The sequence below is a fragment of the Cherax quadricarinatus genome, chromosome 9 (assembly GCF_038502225.1).
Source record: "Cherax quadricarinatus isolate ZL_2023a chromosome 9, ASM3850222v1, whole genome shotgun sequence".
Taxonomy (NCBI): Eukaryota; Metazoa; Arthropoda; class Malacostraca; order Decapoda; family Parastacidae; genus Cherax; species Cherax quadricarinatus.
Window position 1 is genome coordinate 3512109 of NC_091300.1, and position 6767 is coordinate 3518875.

Below are 6767 nucleotides of genomic sequence, written 5' to 3' on the forward strand. Positions count from 1 at the left end.
GGTTTTTAAGTTTGTCATGTTGTGCCCATTTCTTTCTTTCTTTAAAAAATAAAATAACCTCAACTCGTTTTCATTTCACTCAGAAATGCACTTTAAGTTAATTAATTCAACTTGGGATTATTTGTCTTGCATATTTTTTTATTCCTAATTTGAAAATTTAACAAAATCAACCTTCTAACCTATTTCGATTTTAAAACAAGTGACCCTAAAAACTTACTGTTTTAAATAAACTGACTTTAAATAAACCATTGCTCACCTTTTCTTTCTTTTTCGTCCCGTAAAACAAATATAAAAAAAATCACTTTAAAATATAAATTATATATATAAATTACTAAAATAACTAAGCAAACATTTATTAAATATAAGAATAAACATAAATGAATATAACAAATAGGAAAAAAGTCACTTGATATAACAAATAACAAAATCCACCAAAAATAACATTTTTGAAAAAAAATTGCTAAAGGTAAAGGGAAAGAAAATCTCCAGCCCTTGCCACTATTATTTTTTTATAAAATATCTCCAATATGTTACCAGGTCAGTAGATAGGAGTGCCTTGAAGACCATGGGGATGACTGTCGTCTTAGTATTGATCTCTCAACCTTGCGGTCTACAGCTGTGCTACAAGGCTGCCCTCTCTTTTCAACCCTGCGGCCTACAGTTATGCTGCGAGGCTGTCCTCTCTCCTCAACCCTGCGGCCTACAGTTATGCTGCGAGGCTGTCCTCTCTCCTCAACCCTGCGGCCTACAGTTATGCTGCGAGGCTGTCCTCTCTCCTCAACCCTGCGGCCTACAGTTATGCTGCGAGGCTGTCCTCTCTCCTCAAGGTTACGGCCTACAGTTATGCTGCGAGGCTGTCCTCTCTCCTCAAGGTTACGGCCTACAGCTGTGCTGCGAGGCTGTCTCCTTAACCCTACACTTTCCTTGTGCTAGGGTTTATGGCACTCGTTAGCCATTTTGAGTCGCTTGATATGATACTATATACCATTTGTTATAGTATGTCGGATGAGTTACACTGTTATACAGTGTAACACATTTGACATGAGATGTCATGTCTGAGGGCAATGTGTGGTGTGAATATAATGCAGAGAATCCGTAGTTTGGACATTAGGAGGAGGTGCGGGATTACCACAACTATTATCCAGAGGGCTGAGGGGTTATTGAGATGGTTTGGACATGTAGAGAGAATGGAATGAAATAGAATGACTTCAATTGTATAAATCCGTAGTGGAGGGAAGGCGGGGTAGGGGTCGGCCTAGCAAAGGATAGATAGAGAGAGTAAAGGAGGTTTTGCGTGCGAGGGGTTTGGACTTCCAGCAAGCGTGCGTGTGTGTGTTACATAGGAGCAAATGGAGACAAATGGTTTTTAGGACTTGACGTGCTGTTGGAGTGTAAGCAAGGTAACATTTATGAAGGGATTCAGGGAAACCGGCAGGCCGGACTTGAGTCCTGGAGATGGGAAGTACAGTATCTGCACTCTGAGGGAGAGGTGTTAATGTTGCAGTTTTATAACTGTAGTGTAAGCATTACCACACCTCTCACTGTGCTCGTTGAAGGAGAGTTTTGATTGGCTGTTCCGCCAGTTGCAAACTACCTACCCGCTTGTTTCATTGTTGGATTATCTATTATTATAATTATGGGGAGCGCTAAACCCGTAAGGATTATACAGCGCCTGGGGATGGGGTATGGAAGGTATCCAGGCTGAATTCAGGGAACTGGAGCACAGATCCAATTCCCTAGATCAAGAGCCCCCCTCACCAGCGTCAAGACACCTCCGTTGAGGGGTTTATTGTTGGAGGGAGTGTTAAGCTGGCAGGAGTCACCTGACGGTGTATATGCAGGGGTTTCCTCCCTCTCACTGCTGCTCACAGAGGAAACACTTCGTTTCTACACGTACGGGATAACGCTGTTCTCATCTCCTGTTATTTAAGGTATGTCTCTTGACTTAGTGACACTTGACACTTTCATAGGATGTGTCGTGAGACACTCTCTGTATCTCTGGTCCCGAGTTCAACTGTATACCTACAATATTCTGGCAGCTACGCACTGTTGTAGTCGGGGTTTGGAATTGCTGAACTCAGTTTCAGTAATAAGGGAGATTAATGACTTTTGTGGAGGATTTGTTGAAGTCCCCAGTTAGGGTCGTTTTTGTTTTGGTCTCTCTGATTACCTGCCTGACGCTGTGTTGTTTATGCCTGCTTCAAGCATTATTGGTGTTCGGCCAGTGAGTCGTCCTTTTGTTACAATAATAATAATATCTTTATTTCTACAAGTACATGTACAAGTTATACAGGCCTAGTTGACATCAGTGACATACTACTATATAGAAAGCCCCTTGTTATGTAGAGCATTTCGGGCAAATTAGGTCAGTTTTGTCACAGGATGCGACCCACACCAGTCCACTAACACCGGTACCCATTTTACTGATGGGTGAACAGGGGCAACAGGTTTCTACTCTTGCCTGGAATCAACCACGGACCCTCAGCGTGTGCAGCGAGAGCTTTGCCTATCAGGCCACGAACTGTTTGATTACCTCGATGTTTCAGAAGTTAGATTATGTAGGGACTTGTTTTTGTCAGTTACATTTTAAGTAGAGTCTAATGGAGCACGCACACACACGTACCCATATTAATTACTCTTGTACTTGTGAATACATATCATAACAACGTATCAGGATGGTACATATTTAGAGTATTATAGTGTACAGTATCTTATTCAAAGTACCCATAGCACCATATGTATTTTATGCACATAATTATAAGTATAATACAGAAATATAATAAACTATACTCCAAGAATTGAGTAGGAGCTTATCTTCTTAATTATTCAAGTTACATTGATTGTGAATGTTATCAACTACACACCTTTGTTATTAAAGATTTTTATTTAGTTGGTTTGTACTCATTCAAAAGCGTTATTGAGAAGCCACATAATATGCAGGATAACTGGACTAGAATTCTTACTAAAAAACTGTTACAAATCCAGAAACAGGTCAGATGCTACAGGAAGATCAGTAAGTTAACCTAGTATTCTCTGGAGATGTCTTCACTATTAGACGTAACATTTTTCAGCAGGTGGTCAGTTTGCTTAAATAATATTATTAAACATTCAAAACATTTAGATAGCTGTAATTAAAAAAAAATATTATCGAAAGTATTAAAATATATAAATAATTCCAATACAATAAAGTATATTTTTTAGCTCTCTTATGATTATAATTATTGAATGTTTACAGATTTCATTCTCAACGCTGCTCTTTGTTTGCTTTAAAGCCTATCAGTTGGATGAGGAATATTGAGATACATTTCATAAGTACACAAAAAAAAAAATGCTAAACCCGAATGGCTCATACAGTGCCATCATGAACACGTTAAATCCCAATACAGGGATTAAACTCGTTGTATATACACCTAGATACACGCCTCTCAGTGTATACATCCAGTGTATTTCCGGTATTGTTATTGTCGCTGGTGTTGTGTTACTGGGACTAAGTTACTGATTACTGCCATTGTTAATATTATTACTAGTGTTGCGTTATTGGTGTTACTTTGCTTTAATATTATGGTAATATGTAACTTAATTAATTATTCGCTTAAAAATATGAATACCACTGGTTAATATTGTTTATTTTAGGAGTTACTTATAATTTTCTCCTTATTCATTTTTCTTTTTTTTTCTGAAAATACACAGTGTGTCCTTATAACATGTTAGGGATTATATTCCCCTTGACACTGGTGAGGGGCTCTTGATCTAGGGTATTGGATCTGTGCTCCAGTTCCCTGAATGAGCTTGAATGCCTTCCATCCCCCCCCCCCACCACCACACGCGCGGTATAATCCCTACGGATTTAGCGCTCCCCACAATAATAATATTGATTATATTCTGAATTACATATTATTATAATTTAATGAGTTTAAAGTATAAGGATTACAATGGAAATGATTAAGACATTCTCAGTTTTTTTATTGAGAAGCGGTAAATCCGTAGGGGCCATGGAAGGCTATCAGCTTCGAGCCAAGTAATGGACGGAGAGTCCAGTTCCATGGATCAAGATCCCCTCACCGGCATCAAGTTACTTTTCCTTAAGGAGATTTGCCATTTTATAAGTTCAGCCGCCAGGATAAAAAGCCATTCTGCTGCCACTATTTTGGGTATTAATATATTCTCGATTAGCGGAGAACAGGTGAAAGGTAACCTTTATGAGTCGTGCAGTTAATACGGCTTTAAACCTAGCAAACAAAGCCAGAGGCCATTTAGACCAGATGTATATTTTTTCAGTGTGTATATTTCAGTTTTAATTTAAATCGTATTCTGGGAATTTACGGATTCTTGATGCTGAGTAATATGCGGAGTTATTGACCACGTGCAGTGATAGGCTTGATAATTATACACACACACACACACACACACACACACACACACACACACACACACACACACACACACACACACACACACACACACACACACACACACCAGGAGCTCGGACTCGACCCCCGCAACCTCAACTAGGTGAGTACACACACACACCATACATAGCTTTAAGACGAAGTATGGCAAAGCTCAGGAAGCAGAGAGAGAACCTAGTAGCGATCAGTGAAGAGGCGGGGCCAGGAGCTGAGTCTCGACCCCTGCAACCACAATTAGATGAGTACACACACACACAGGATGTTCCAGAGAGGGGACACAGAAACAAGGTGTCACAATTGGAAGTTAAAGACCCACATGAGTCAAAGGGATGTTAGGAAGTATTTCTTCAGTCATAGAGTAATCAGGAAGTGGAATAGCCTAGCAAGTGAGGTAGTGGAGGCAGGAACCATACATAGCTTTAAGATGAGGTACGATAAAGCTCATGGAGCAGGGAGAGAGAGGACCTAGTAGCACTCGGTGAAGAGGCGGGGCCAGGAGCTGAATATCGACTCCTGCAACCACAATTAGGCGAGTACACAAATACACACACGTTGTATGTATGTATGTATGTATGTATATATATATATATATATATATATATATATATATATATATATATATATATTACCTGGAGTTTACCTGGAGAGAGTTCCGGGGGTCAACGCCCCCGCGGCCCGGTCTGTGACCAGGCCTCCTGGTGGATCAGAGCCTGATCAACCAGGCTGTTGCTGCTGGCTGCATGCAAACCAACGTACGAGCCACAGACCGGCTGATCAGGAACTGACTTTAGGTGCTTGTCCAGTGCCAGCTTGAAGACTGCCAGGGGTCTGTTGGTAATCCCCCTTATGTGTGCTGGGAGGCAGTTGAACAGTCTCGGGCCCCTGACACTTATTGTATGGTCTCTTAACGTGCTAGTGATACCCCTGCTTTTCAATGGGGGGATGGTGCATCGTCTGCCAAGTCTTTTGCTTTCGTAGTGAGTGATTTTCGTGTGCAAGTTCGGTACTAGTCCCTCTAGGATTTTCCAGGTGTATATAATCATGTATCTCTCCCTCCTGCGTTCCAGGGAATACAGGTTTAGGAACCTCAAGCGCTCCCAATAATTGAGGTGTTTTATCTCCGTTATGCGCGCCGTGAAAGTTCTCTGTACATTTTCTAGGTCGGCAATTTCACCTGCCTTGAAAGGTGCTGTTAGAGTGCAGCAATATTCCAGCCTAGATAGAACAAGCGACCTGAAGAGTGTCATCATGGGCTTGGCCTCCTTAGTTTTGAAGGTTCTCATTATCCATCCTGTCATTTTTCTAGCAGATGCGATTGATACAATGTTATGGTCCTTGAAGGTGAGATCCTCCGACATGATCACTCCCAGGTCTTTGACGTTGGTGTTTCGCTCTATTTTGTGGCCAGAATTTGTTTTGTACTCTGATGAAGATTTAATTTCCTCATGTTTACCATATCTGAGTAATTGATATGGTAAAGGTGAGTGTAATATTATTTTACATATTTATGTACTTGACTTCTCATTGTTTTCTGTATGTAAATCTTTATTTAATTTGAATTTTTTATTTTTTTTTTTATTTTCGGGTTTCTGGAACGGATTAATTGTATTTCCATTATTTCTTATGGGGAAAATGGTTTTGCCATTCATGAATTTTGCCTTTCAGCAGACTCTCTGGATCGGATTAATCACAAAAAAATGAGGGTCCACTGTATGCCAGAAATGTTATAAATGGTGCAAAAGTGAAATTAAAACAATATCGAAAATGGTTGACACACTCACTACCATTATAGTATGCTCCTCACTAAGCGACGAATTTGGTTAACGGCATGGTCCTAGGAACGAAACTCCGTTGTTAAGTGAGGACAGGCTGTACTTTAACAAACAAGCTCTAAATCATATATAATATACACTAGTTACTTTTTGTGGCATTTAGTTCCTTTGGTTTCAAAATCAAATAAATTATATTAACAAGTAATAACTTTGCTTTTTAATTTACAAATGACATCAAATTGTTTGCAACATGTGATACAAATGCGAGAAAATTACTTTAAAATCAAGGTAGCGAATACAAGAGAATTTTTTTTTAAGTTTTGAAGAATCTAGGTTGACGAAGCTTAAGACATAATGAGGACTGACTTATTTCTTGTCCAGACTGATACTTCGAGGTTCAGAAAATGGTCCCAACCGACTTTTGATATCCACTGCTCTTACTGCAAAGTGATACACATGGCCAGGCATAAACTGTGTTAGTGTACAAGCCATAGGTAATTCCAAGGCTTTTACACTTCCCACTTTCTTCCACAAGTTGGCACTTGGGGGTGCAGCACCTTCCTGATATTATATATATATTGTATAT

The 6767-nt window shown here is 39.9% G+C and overlaps 1 long non-coding RNA gene across 2 annotated transcripts in view; it reads left to right on the plus strand.

Moving 5' to 3' along the window:
* The first annotated feature begins 1693 nt into the window (after nt 1-1693).
* LOC128686189 (uncharacterized) overlaps nt 1694-6767 on the plus strand; it is a 47700-nt gene continuing 42626 nt past the window's right edge. For both annotated transcript variants that reach the window (XR_008406612.2, XR_011391760.1), the window contains exon 1: nt 1694-1931. This is a non-coding gene — a long non-coding RNA (uncharacterized lncRNA). The remainder of the gene's footprint in view (nt 1932-6767) is intronic.